The 12007-nt window shown below is 46.1% G+C and overlaps 1 long non-coding RNA gene across 1 annotated transcript; it reads left to right on the forward strand.

The window, feature by feature from the left end:
- Positions 1-4298: 4298 nt before the first annotated feature.
- Positions 4299-8155, forward strand: LOC147648000 (uncharacterized). The gene is made up of 3 exons (XR_015280917.1): positions 4299-5025; positions 5109-7331; positions 8065-8155. It is a non-coding gene; the product is annotated as an uncharacterized LOC147648000 (long non-coding RNA).
- Positions 8156-12007: the final 3852 nt, after the last annotated feature.

The following is a 12007-nucleotide window of genomic DNA, read 5'->3' on the forward strand; positions in this document are numbered from 1 at the left end:
TCTGAATGGTTGCTCTATTTTTTTTCCTGTGTATGGACATGGCCAAAGAAAGTTTGTTAGGTATTTGTTGGTGGTCGAGTTTACCAAGGCAGGGATGGGGGTGGTGGCAAACACTTGCAGTCTCAATACTCCGAAAGAGAGGATTGTGTAAGTGTAGTGCTGGTGTAACATCTCTTTTTGGGGAAAAAGCTGTATGGAAAGTTCTTGCTCTGGATGTCGAGTTACCACTTATCTCACCTGTGTGGGTGGAACTGTAATTTACCATTTTTAAAGTAACTCAAATTATTTTTTGGAGGACATACTTCTATTGAGGACATAAGACCTTGTGCGTGTGATGGTAACAAACCCTAGAAATTTTTTATTTTTGATTTTAGCAGTCTTTTCAGCAGTGGAGGATTCCCATCATCATTGCCTTGGATTTCTTAGGCAAGCCAGTGTAACCACTTTAGAGTGAGCAAAGCAAAACCCAGAGTAATGTCGAGCAAAAAATTAAACCTGGCTCAGAGAATAAAGGGCGCATACACAAAACGCCGCGTAACCATCACCCGCACGGAGCTTTCTTTTGAAACCTGCTCTGACCTGGGAATCCAGTCACTCAGCGAAGAGCCAGGATTCCTGCAGGAATGCAGATGTAGCTGGGGAAAGCTGACCATGCATGGGCTGAGGATGTGTTTCTGCGAGGTCCCCGGCGTCCCTCCAGCAGCGCGTGCCGCGCCGCAGCTCTGGAGGCGGCGAGCCCGCCCCGGGTCATCGCCAGCCTCGTGGTGCTTCTCCTCCGGGACCTCATTGTTCCAGCTGCTTACAGAATGTGTAGCAAACAGATGATTTCCACATTAGCACTGGCTGAATAGGACCTGTTTTTCTCACTACTCTTCATTAAAAGGGAAGAAGCAATTCCTCTTCAGCTGATTTGAAGAGTCTGTCAGCTAGGAATTTGGGTGTATGCAGTGCCCACTAAAGCCGAGGGGAAAAAACAGCAGGCAAGGGGCTTTAGTGTCTTTGTGATAGTTAAAACAAAAATGGCAGTATCAAATTTTTATGTCCAAGTGTGCCTTTGGAATGCTACTAAAACTCACATTTTGATGTGGTGTTTTTGTGGAGACTGGTGCCATTTCTCAGCTTTTATAAGTAATATAACGATGCAGAAAATACTTCTCACCCCTTATCGCCTAGGCATGCTTTGTTCAACTGAAAGCTATCTTTGTTGATTTGCTTTATAGGCAACACAGGGAGTAAGGAATGTCTTGTTTGGTTTGCAAATAGCAAGTATTTAAAGCTAAATTAAAGTTATGAGTCACCCTTTATCTAAAGTTTTTTCCATGTGAAAACTTTTTACAATTAAACCAGGCAATTTTTTACCTCCTCTGTTGCTCTGCCTGTGAGTTCTGGATGAGAGACCCAAGGTCAGCACCGAAGCTGGTGTGTGCTGAGGGCCTGAAATGTTATTGTCCCGTCCGATAACACCAGGGCATGCTTAGTAGGTGTAGGATCTCCTTTGTATGGCTGCCATTCAAAACCTCTTACATACGTGCAAGGTCTATGTTCTGGCACATCTGTGACTACTGGAATCTGAAGATTTCATCTGAGAAACTGGTTTCTTTTGCTTTTCCAGTGTAGTGTCATTATGCACCCCTGAGAATTTTGTAAGACACTATAGCACTTAGTAAGGCATTATCCTCTTCCGCCAGCTTCAGTTTCTGCTTGATGTTTTTATGGACCCTAGGTTCCTACTTGCATGAACAATGGCATTCTTGAAACAGGGCATTGCTCCTTATTCCATTTTATTTTTTTTAATTCTCATTTATTTCCCTGATCCTCACCAAGCTGTCCTCTTGTATAAATTTCCAGACTGAAAGGGACAAGACTGAAACTTTGTATTTAAAAGAAAATGCTGCTATGTCTTTAACCATTTCCAAATTGCTGCTCCTATACTTTTTTTGGGACAGGAGCCAACTGCTCACTTTTTGCCATACAGCATGAAACCTGTGAGAGGCAGTCCTTACTCTTAAGGAGGTCTCTGGGGGTAGTACTGAAATGAGCAGTGCTCTGCTAAATAGAGCTGGAAAGAGCATGTTGTGTTTGCCACCTGTTTCATTTTGTCTGGGATCCTGGAGCTGCACTTAAGTGCCGGATTGCACATGGATGCAGTGAAACAACACATGTATCAAAAAGCGTATCTCATAAAAACATATGTAAAACAACAAGAAGTCTTGTAAGTATGTCTTGAAAAACAAGATTTGTTTAGCGTTGCTAAAGCTGTACTCATGTGCTGCTTTGCTGGGGCATCTAAAAGTCAGGGTATGAGGTTATTAGGGGTGGCCTCTCTGACATGGGGTGAGCACCTCCAGAGCTGCCCCAGAGCAGTATTTCAGCTACTGGAGGTAAATTCTCTTGCGGCAGGGAGTTATCTCTGCAGTCAAACTACAGCCGTCCTTAATCCTGCTCACCCCTAGCCCAAATCTCTCTGGAGCACGCTTAGCATGTATAGATGGAGCTGCTTAAAACAAGATGGCACATGCCTGACTGCCGAGTGCCAAGTATTCAAAAGTGGCACCAGAGTGAAAAATCTTCTCAGAGCTGCAGCTGCTGTGCACTTGTCTGCTGCACACCATGGCCTGGGAGTCCAGGTGTGACTGTGACCCAGCACAAGTGGCCTCAGACATCCCCTGTCACACGGAGGGGTACTTGAAAGAGAGTTTTCTTATCCCTCGTGGTGGTTACCAGATCCTGCCACAGCTGAACTCAACTGCAAATCTCACAAGGATTTATATTAAGCTGATATGAATCAGTGAATTTCATTCTCCTTCTCTTTAATAAGGGAAGATCAGAGGCTGCTGCGGTTAATCACCCCGAGTGCTAACGGTTCGACAGAATTAGTTTACACAGGTTTCCTATGGGAGTCTGCTGGATGTTGGAGCTAGCCTGCTTTCACTGGAGTCCCTGGCAGGCACTTTTAACGGCATTTGAGTGTAAGATTTACCAAATTAACCTCTGTCTGTCCCTGGGCTTTGCTCCCCTGAGTGCAACTGGGTCGCGTGCTCTAAGGCAGAAGGAGGTTTGCAAGCTGGGGACAGACAGACAGAGCAGTGCTTACACTGTAGGACTTGGGCAGGAGTCTGGATGTGGTAGAAGAGCTGGTAGGAGGAAGCAAACTCAAGGTATGGTGAGCAAAACTGATACGGAGAGGAAGAGGAGCACCACCACCACCGGCGCCGCCATGCGTTGACTGAGGCTTGCAAGGAGAGCTCCCCAGATTAAACAGCTGTATTTAAGCTCAGCAGATATATTTGTGGACACCAAGAAAGACGAGTGTGTACTTAAAAGAGGGGAAGGCCCATCATTCACCGAAATTTAATTGAGGTCACATTGGCTTGGAGCCACAGGGTAACACACCCACATTCCCCTGTCTGCCGTACACCTGGATGACTCACGTTTCGTCTGCCCTTCGCTCTTGCCGTGACTTTACCAGGGGAACATTTTCATTACTGCTGAAGGCATTGCCACCGAGCGCAGAAATTGCCTCTGCGGCGTGGAAGTGGGCGGTGGTGGTGTTTCTGCAGCCTTGTTCTCCACCCTGGATGCATATGGGTATCTGTTAGTCTCTTTTTCACCTTTGGATGCATACCTGTGGGCCCTCAAGGCTAGAACCTTAATGGTGTGAAAGACAGGAGGGGGGAAAAGTGGCTTGTGCTTTATTAATGTTTATTCTATATTTAGAGCATGCGTTCCCAGAGTTTTACAGGAGACAGGCGGCCCTAATAGCTACTCACAAGAGGCATTAGGCAGCTGCACCTTTTCCCTTCAGTAATGTTTTCCGTACTCTTGGAGCTGCGACTTCTTTTGTAACTGAGATGGTGATTTTCACACAGACCTGGCTAGCTTGGGGTCAACCTCATGACTTGCTAATTAAGAAGAAAAAGTTTTAGGGAACACAGAACACGCCAAGCTGCTTTCACTGTGAAACCTGGGTGAGCAGAAGGGTAATCATGTGCTGCTATCACCGCAGCCATCTTGCTACAACCCTGAAAAGTTTTGCATGGTTTTGCTTTGGGTACAGCGTGCTTGTTTATCAAGCACAAGCTAGGGCCTGCTTAAATCTTGCCATTCAAGTTCTCCACTGTTAAACTTTCAGGCTTTATTCAACAAAATAACCCAGCTTCCCTATGTTATTTGGTTTAAGGCCTTTAATTTTAAGAACAGGTATCCCACAGTTATCCAGAATGATTTACCCCACTACTGCCACAGCAGTTAGGAAAGATCTGACAGGAAATGCCACACCACCAGCACACAGGGGTTCATTTACTGGGAGCTTCCTTGATGGTGCTCAGAGTCTGTTTGTGCATGTCTCAGTGTCACAGAAATCACAGAATCACAGAATAAGCTGAATTGAAAGAGACCCTCAAGGATCATCAAGTCCAACTCCTGGCCCTGCACAGAACCATCCCTGAATCCTACCATGTGCACAAAAGCATTGTCCAAATGCTTCTTGAACTCTGTCAGCCTTGGGGCTGTGCCCCGTCCCTGGGGAGCCTGTTCCAGTGCCCAAACACCCTCTGGGGGAAGATCCTTCCTAATATCCAACCTAAACCTCTCTGACACAGCTTCAGGCCGTTCCCTGGGCCCTGTCCCTGGTCACAGAGCAGAGATCAGTGCCTGTCCCTCCTCTTCCCCTCAGCAGGAAGCTGCAGAACTGCAGTGAGGTCTCCCCTCACTCTCCTCCATCTCAAGAGACCAAGTGCCCTCAGCTGCTCCTCACGCGGCCCCTCCAGGCCCTTCTCCATCCCCATGGCCCTCCTTTGCACATCTCTGACGGTTTCATGTCATTTTTATTCTGTCAGGCCCAGAACTGCACTCACCATTCCAGGTGAGGCCGCCCCAGCCCAGAGCAGAGCAGGACAATCCCTCCCTGGCCGGGCCGGCCCTGCTGGGCCCGGTGCCCCAGGACAGGGATGTCCCTCCTTGCTCCAGGACACTGATGGCTCATGTCCAGCTGGCCATCCACCAGGACCCCCAGGACCATCCCAGGTGGAGAATCCAGCACTTTCCCCCATTAAGCTCCATACAGTTGATGACTGCCCAGCCTCTCATTTGTCAATGTCTCTCTGCAGGTCTCTTCCAGTCCTGTGTCCAGGCCATCTTTGAAGATGTTGAGGAGCACAGGGCTGAGGACAGAGCCCTGTGGAGCCCTGCAAGGATGGCAGGAGCAGAGTCCTGGGTGTTCTTTGCCCTTGCAGCCCTGGAAAGGCATGGGAAGTTCTCTGATTTTGCTGTCCTGAGGAACCAGACCTGGAGTCGCCACATGGGAAAACCTGACTCCCTAGACTTTTGCCACTGAGTCCACCTTGTGCTTCCTGAAGAAGAAATTCTGCAGAGAGGGCCTTTCTTATGTGTGGAAAACTGCTCCTTGAGGCTCCTGCATGAGTCTGATTTCACACACCAGGTTTCTGGGAGGGAGCCATGGTGTCAGCACTGTTTGTTGTCCAAATGTCATCTAGTCTTCCTCTGTGGGGGCTTAGCACCCATTGTTGTTACGTTTCTCTTCTCTGATAAAAATTAATATTGTGAATTAGTATGTTGATAAAATACTAGGGGCAACACTGATGGCAATTACTGAAGCAGGTTGGAATTTACTCTGCAAGCTCTGGATGAGGTTTTATCCTGTGTTTAGGCTCAAAACATACTGATTCAGTAATGTTGTTGGCAATGTAAGGGGGCTGCCCAAAGGGATACATTTGTCATTGTACTGGGATGTACAAGGCTTGGCTGTCCATTCTCAGTTCCCACATCACACCCTTTCAGCAACAGACTCCCCTGGCTGACATGGGATGGCTCAATTTGCTGGCTGTGCAGTAGACTATTATTTTTGTTTCAAAATATCGAAATGCTTTCCAGTGGAAAGCAGAGCAACTTCACCACTTTCAGCCTTCCTGCCTCCCCAGTTACTGTTTGTGCTCTCTGCAGCGTTAGAGAATATTACAATGCTGCTGTCACCTGTACAAGATGTTTGACTACCTTCCTTCTGCAAACACCTCCTGAACAGCTTTTGATTTGACAAGGTTCCCGTGTTCACAATGTAAAACTCACTGCCAAGGCTTCCTATGCAAAGAGACCAACTTGTAACTGGTGCAGAGGAGGAGCAGAGGAGCACAGGGCAGGGCAGTGGCCACTTTTGTCTGGTCATGGGTGTTTCTTCCCAGCCACTGGCCAGAAATGGTGCTTAAAGTCACAAGTGGCCCTGTGATGGGTGTCTCTGGGGTGATCCCACTTCACTCTCCCTGGAAAAGGCTCCTTTCCAGGGAGCTCTGATGATTACAGGTTTCTTCAAGCCCAGGAGCATGAGGAGATGCCTTTCCAACCTGTGTTTATTTTATGCTGTAGCTCTGCAGATTCCACTTTCTCAATAAATATTTGATCCTTTTTGGTGCCTTCCTGAGCTTCTGGCTTATGAGGGACCTTGTGGTAAGGAGTTCCATGATTAATTATGAACTACCTTAAAAATATAGGTGGCGGGGGGAGAAGAAAAAAAGTGTTTATTTTCTGTAGTCTCTGAGGCTGCTGCCTTCAAGATTCCTGCTGTTTCCCCCCTTCCTACACACTGAAGAGAAGGAAAATATCTAAACCCTATCTCTAACTCAGTCTTGAATTCATTGTGTACTACCAAAGGCTGGAAGGATTTGACTTTGGTTGTGTTTTTTTAATGAATTTGTGAAATGAAAGTAAATATGAGATTTTTACATATGGATGAGTTAATCTTGTCTACTGTAGACTGGAAGAATGCCAGGATATTTAGCATAATATGATATTTCAGTCTATATTTACATGATGTTTTGGTTTACTGGTTTGTTGTTTTTTTTTATTTCCAGGACACCTGAGAAGTCCCTACCCATCAATCCCCATTTTTTTTAAGGATGGGTGTTTCTTCAAATTTTATTTAAAACAGAAAAAAAACCCCAACTTTTCACGGTTTTTTTTGTTACATCTTGCAGAGATTCATGAGTACACTGTTTGCCAAAGTGTTTTCCAGCTCATGTACCTAAACATCCACACAGGTTGGAATAACTCATTATTTATTTGTACACCCTTATTACTGAGACATTATTAATAATTGTGGGGTTTGTATATTTGCTACTGTTATGTTTACTGTTACATGGAGAGGGAAACTGACCACAGAAATGTTTATTGGCTCAAATCTAACTCCAGGATTTTGTCTTTGAGTACACCTTCAAAACCCTGTTTCTGCATGTCTTTCCCTGTTGTTGTGTCCTAGGTCTTGAACAGCAAGTGTCAAAAATGCAGTGTCCGTTTGTACTGGGTACTGAAATTCATTCCAGGTGAGAGAATTCTCTTTCTAAGAAGTGATCAAGGTGTATCAGGGCTGTCTGGGAATCTGACTACTTCATTAACAAACCAAATTCATTTGGTTGCAGGTAAATCCCCTTGGTGAGATGAGGTTAGGGTTTATGCTGATTTTGGGCTATGCAAATGAACTGCATAAGCAAATCCAAAGCATTATATATAAATAGGTAACACTTTGAAAAAGTTTAAGATCCGAATCTTCAGGGTCCAGCACTGGAAGCTGTGTGTGAACAAGGCAAAGGAGGGGGGAAGGGAGGCAGGGGGAAGGGAGGTATGGGAGAATACAGAGCAAAGAAATGATTTAAACATTGGCCAAACCACTGTGTTAAGTCAGAGGTTTTCTCTAACTGGCTTCTCCCAGCATTTTGTTTTGTGCTAAACATAAGGTGCCACAGTTTACATTTAATAACTCTGTCCAAGTTAGTAATTGAAATAAATACTGACTGTCCATGAACAACATCTCACTAGGCAGCACAGAAGCACAAGACAGAAATCTCTTCCTCTGCAGATGCATATCACATATAAAACTTGGTGCATGAATTTCCTCAGGGAAAGAAGCACAGGGAAGTCACTCAGCATTTTTTCAGCTCAGATTTGTTCAGTCTTTCCTTGCCTGTAGCTTTGCACTGCCTGGCTACTGCGAGCAAGGTGATAGCAGGCTGACATATCCTGACTTCCAGGATAAATGCTGTGACTCTCTTTTCCCAGGCAGGACCAACAGCCAGCACTTGAAGGCACACAGGGTCCACTCTGCCACTGCCTGCACAGCTGCCAGGACAGGGATGTGGAAAGAGGAGAGGTTGGTAGGAGGAAAATTTACAGGCACCTAAAATGGCTCGTCAGTGCTTGATGGAGTAACAGCTGCTCTGATTTCCTCCCCCTTTACATACAAGTGTCTCAAACTCAGAGCTGTTTCAGGCAACAGCTGATGATACTTTAAAGTGTGAAAGTGTGGTAGGTCTGCTCAGCTTCCTTCCTTCCTTCCTTCCTTCCTTCCTTCCTTCCTTCCTTCCTTCCTTCCTTCCTTCCTTCCTTCCTTCCTTCCTTCCTTCCTTCCTTCCTTCCTTCCTTCCTTCCTTCCTTCCTTCCTTCCTTCCTTCCTTCCTTCCTTCCTTCCTTCCTTCCTTCCTTCCTTCCTTCCTTCCTTCCTTCCTTCCTTCCTTCCTTCCTTCCTTCCTTCCTTCCTTCCTTCCTTCCTTCCTTCCTTCCTTCCTTCCTTCCTTCCTTCCTTCCTTCCTTCCTTCCTCCCTCCCTCCCTCCCTCCCTCCCTCCCTCCCTCCCCCCCTCCCCCCCTCCCCCCCTCCCCTTTCACAGAATCATTAAGCTTGGAAAAGACCTTTAAGATCCCTGAGTCCAACCTTGCCCTCCTTTCTTCTCTTCCTCCCTCTCTCCCCCACACTGTGCCTGCAATGACACCATTTAACATTACCAGTTTATTGCAAGGGAATTTGAAATTTTGCTGTGGAGCCAAGCTGATCATTTTTTTTGGGAGATGGGGCTCTCACTTTACATCTGGGTCCTGTTCATTAAGATCCAGTCCTTGGAGCCCGGTGATGGGAGTGAAATGACGAAACGCTTTGCGAATGAACAGAGAAATTGAGATGAAAGACTCAAAAAGCAGAGAAAAGGAATCAGAAACCAGGAGACCAAGGGGGCCTCACTCAGCAGCTTGGCAAGTGCTCTTCACATCTGTGGGATGCAATGAACAAGCAAGCCACACATCACTATTCAGGCCCCATAGGGCCTTATCTTGTTTCCTTTATTGCAATGAAGAAAATGTATAACGTGGTCAGGGTTTTCAACCTGGGAGGTGTGTGAAAGCTCATTTTTAAAATTTTTTTCCTCTGAATTCAAATAACATAGAAGTTCACGAGGTTCCCAGCGATGCTTATTATTTAGTATGCACAAAAATGTTCTCAGGTGATGAGCAGGTGATGAGAAGCAGCAGGAAGGAGACACTGGGAAATGCAAATAAAGATGTGCCCACCTTGTGACTTTTGGCTTGAGTGAGCCCAAATAAGCTCTGGGTCCTATGTCAAAAGGAGGTGGTGGGTGATCTCTTCTTTCTTTAAAATGAGGGAGTGAGTAGAAAATGCCAGGCAGGGCTTTTTTGATTCTTTGGGCTTGTTTGGGTTTCTGGGAATAGGAGGGTTCCCCCTCAAACTCTGTTGAAGATGTCTGGGTTTCCTCTGTGTTTTTATTTATTTATGGGCATTTCTATGGCACTCATCTCCACAGTATCTGGGCAAATCTTTCCTTTCCTGCATCATGTAATTAAATCTATAGAAAACACATATGTTCTTGGCGGGGAAGTTTAACTCTGCTTTTAGAAGGGATTTGTGCCTCGCAATTAAACACTAATTTTGCAATGCTGTCATGTTTCCATGTACATCTGAGTAGGAAAATAGATTCCTGGTCAGGCTGTACCCTCACACACCTGTTGCCCTGGAGTGTGGGGTCATTGTAGTCCAGTGGCTCTTTTGGGATCTTTGGATTTGACATCTTTTGGGGGTTCCAGAGGCATTCTAATTCCAGGCACCACCTGGGCTGAAAGGGCACCAACACACCCACACACTGACCCTAAATGGGAAAATTCAAAGCCCTCTTACAATAAAAAATAGGAAAAAGAGTTTCATCTGTGTGGAAGGGGCTCCTGTAAGATCAGCTCTTCTCTTTAGCCTGAAGTTTGCAGGAGGAGAAGCAACAAGTGCTGGGAGAGGCTGGATCTTTCTGAGGAGCCAGCAGCAGCATGAGCTGGCACTGGCTACCTCCCCTCCATGTCTGGCTTGTGCCCCTTCCTCTAAAGGAATTTGACTTTAACCTTCACTTCTGTGGAGTGTTTCACAGTGAAATGTCCTTCTGGTGTCTGGTGCAATTGTCATGGGTGTCCTGCAGGGCTGCTGTGTGAGGACAAGCTGACAATGTCTCGAGGACAGTTTTGCATGGGAAGTTGGAGCAGAAGTCTGAATGAGAACAGTCAGTTCTGTCTGAATTCAGCAGGCCAGCCTGGATGGCCTTCCACAGCACACAGTGAGGGAAAACTCTGCTTTCTTATAAAAACACAAACAGGTCTGAACTGGCTGTGCACCAGCCCTGGTGATGGTCCTGCAGATGTTCCCTGGCTCAGCTGAGTGACCGGCCAGTGATGCCTGGCATGGCAGGACTTGTCAGGCCATACTCACACTCAGATGAACAGGAGATAATGTTTAAAAATAAACATTTTTAATAATGTATAAATAAATATACACATGAAAAAATAAAATACACAAAAAATAATAAATATTTTTAATAATTTAATATTTTTTAATAAGAGTTGACTCTCAGAGACTCCAGCAGAGGAGTCAACTGCCCACCCAGAACTGACTGACTGATTCACCTCTTAAGTAGGAATTTGTAAGGTGTCTGGTGGTCTGTGTCCCATGGCAAGTGACAACATGAATACATTGGAGGAAAATAATCTGTCCCTTCTCTCTTTGACAGTAGTTTGTTTTGCCCAATTCAGAAAAATAAACCAAAAAACACAACAACAAAAAAACACAAAAAAAACCCCAAACAAACAAACAAAAACCCATGAAAAAGGTGCACTCATTTATTGCCTGAGGATGATCTTTCAGAGCCTTGGTTCTCAGAGGGACAGCAACCAGCTGCCCTCATACCTGCATATGCCTTGTTGCATCCTCGATCACTTGTGAAAACCTCTGGCTGTGTTGGTGTACCTCCTTGCATTCTGTTTTTGGCAGGCGCACACCTAACACAGGTTTGTTCATCACCTCTCAGGTATTCAGTGTTCATGTGTTTCATGGCCTGGCTGAATCAGACTTTACAAGGACACAGCTGTCCCTGGTTTATCATGGCCACATGAGCAGAATTTGGCTTGCTTGAGCCTCCAGCAACAAATAAGACTATTGCCTTTTTTCTTAGGTGGGAAAACCCTTATGCTGATTTTCAGGAGCAAAGAACACCAGTACTAATTGAATACAGAGAATAATCATGTTTCCAGATGTTTGAGTCATATTGGGCCGTGCCTTGGGTTTGGGTTTTTTTTTTTCCCTAACTTTTTAATTCTAGTGCTTTGCAGAAGGCAAACAAGGTGAGGTTTTGCTGCTGGAACGTGAAAGGAGGAGTCAGGAGGGTATCTCTCGCTGGTGCTTGGAGGCTGGATGAAAAGCCTTTTGCCAAGACCATTAACAGATCAGGAAACATCCATCTCTGTCTGGATGACAAATACTGAGGGTATTCCAGAGGGGTTAAGCGGGTTTTGGTGTAGGTGCAGGCTTCACCCTTCAAGTCTTCCTACCAAGGAAGGCACAGGAGGAGCTCGTCGGGCTGCTTGCAGCAGCGGCAGCAGCTGGTCCTGTGCAGCCGTGATTAATTGTTTTCTAGTGCCACCCTGAGGATTGCCGGTCCCGGGGTTTTCCTGGGGAGACGAGGGCTCCTGTTCAGCCCCAGCTCCAGCCCGGAGGGAGCTCCGCTGCCCTTGCCAAAATGCTCAGCGAATATCGGCACCATTGCCAGGGCAGCCCCGCTGACCACCGCCTGTTTCTTCAGGGGCAGATTTGCCGGGAGTTTAGGCTGGCAGCATCGGTTTAAGTCAGGATCAACCCGAGTAAATAAATCGATGTGTGGAGCTGGCTATATGGAGCTGGTGGTG

The sequence above is a fragment of the Cyanistes caeruleus genome, chromosome Z (assembly GCF_971803275.1).
Source record: "Cyanistes caeruleus chromosome Z, bCyaCae1.hap1.1, whole genome shotgun sequence".
Lineage (NCBI taxonomy): Eukaryota > Metazoa > Chordata > Aves > Passeriformes > Paridae > Cyanistes > Cyanistes caeruleus.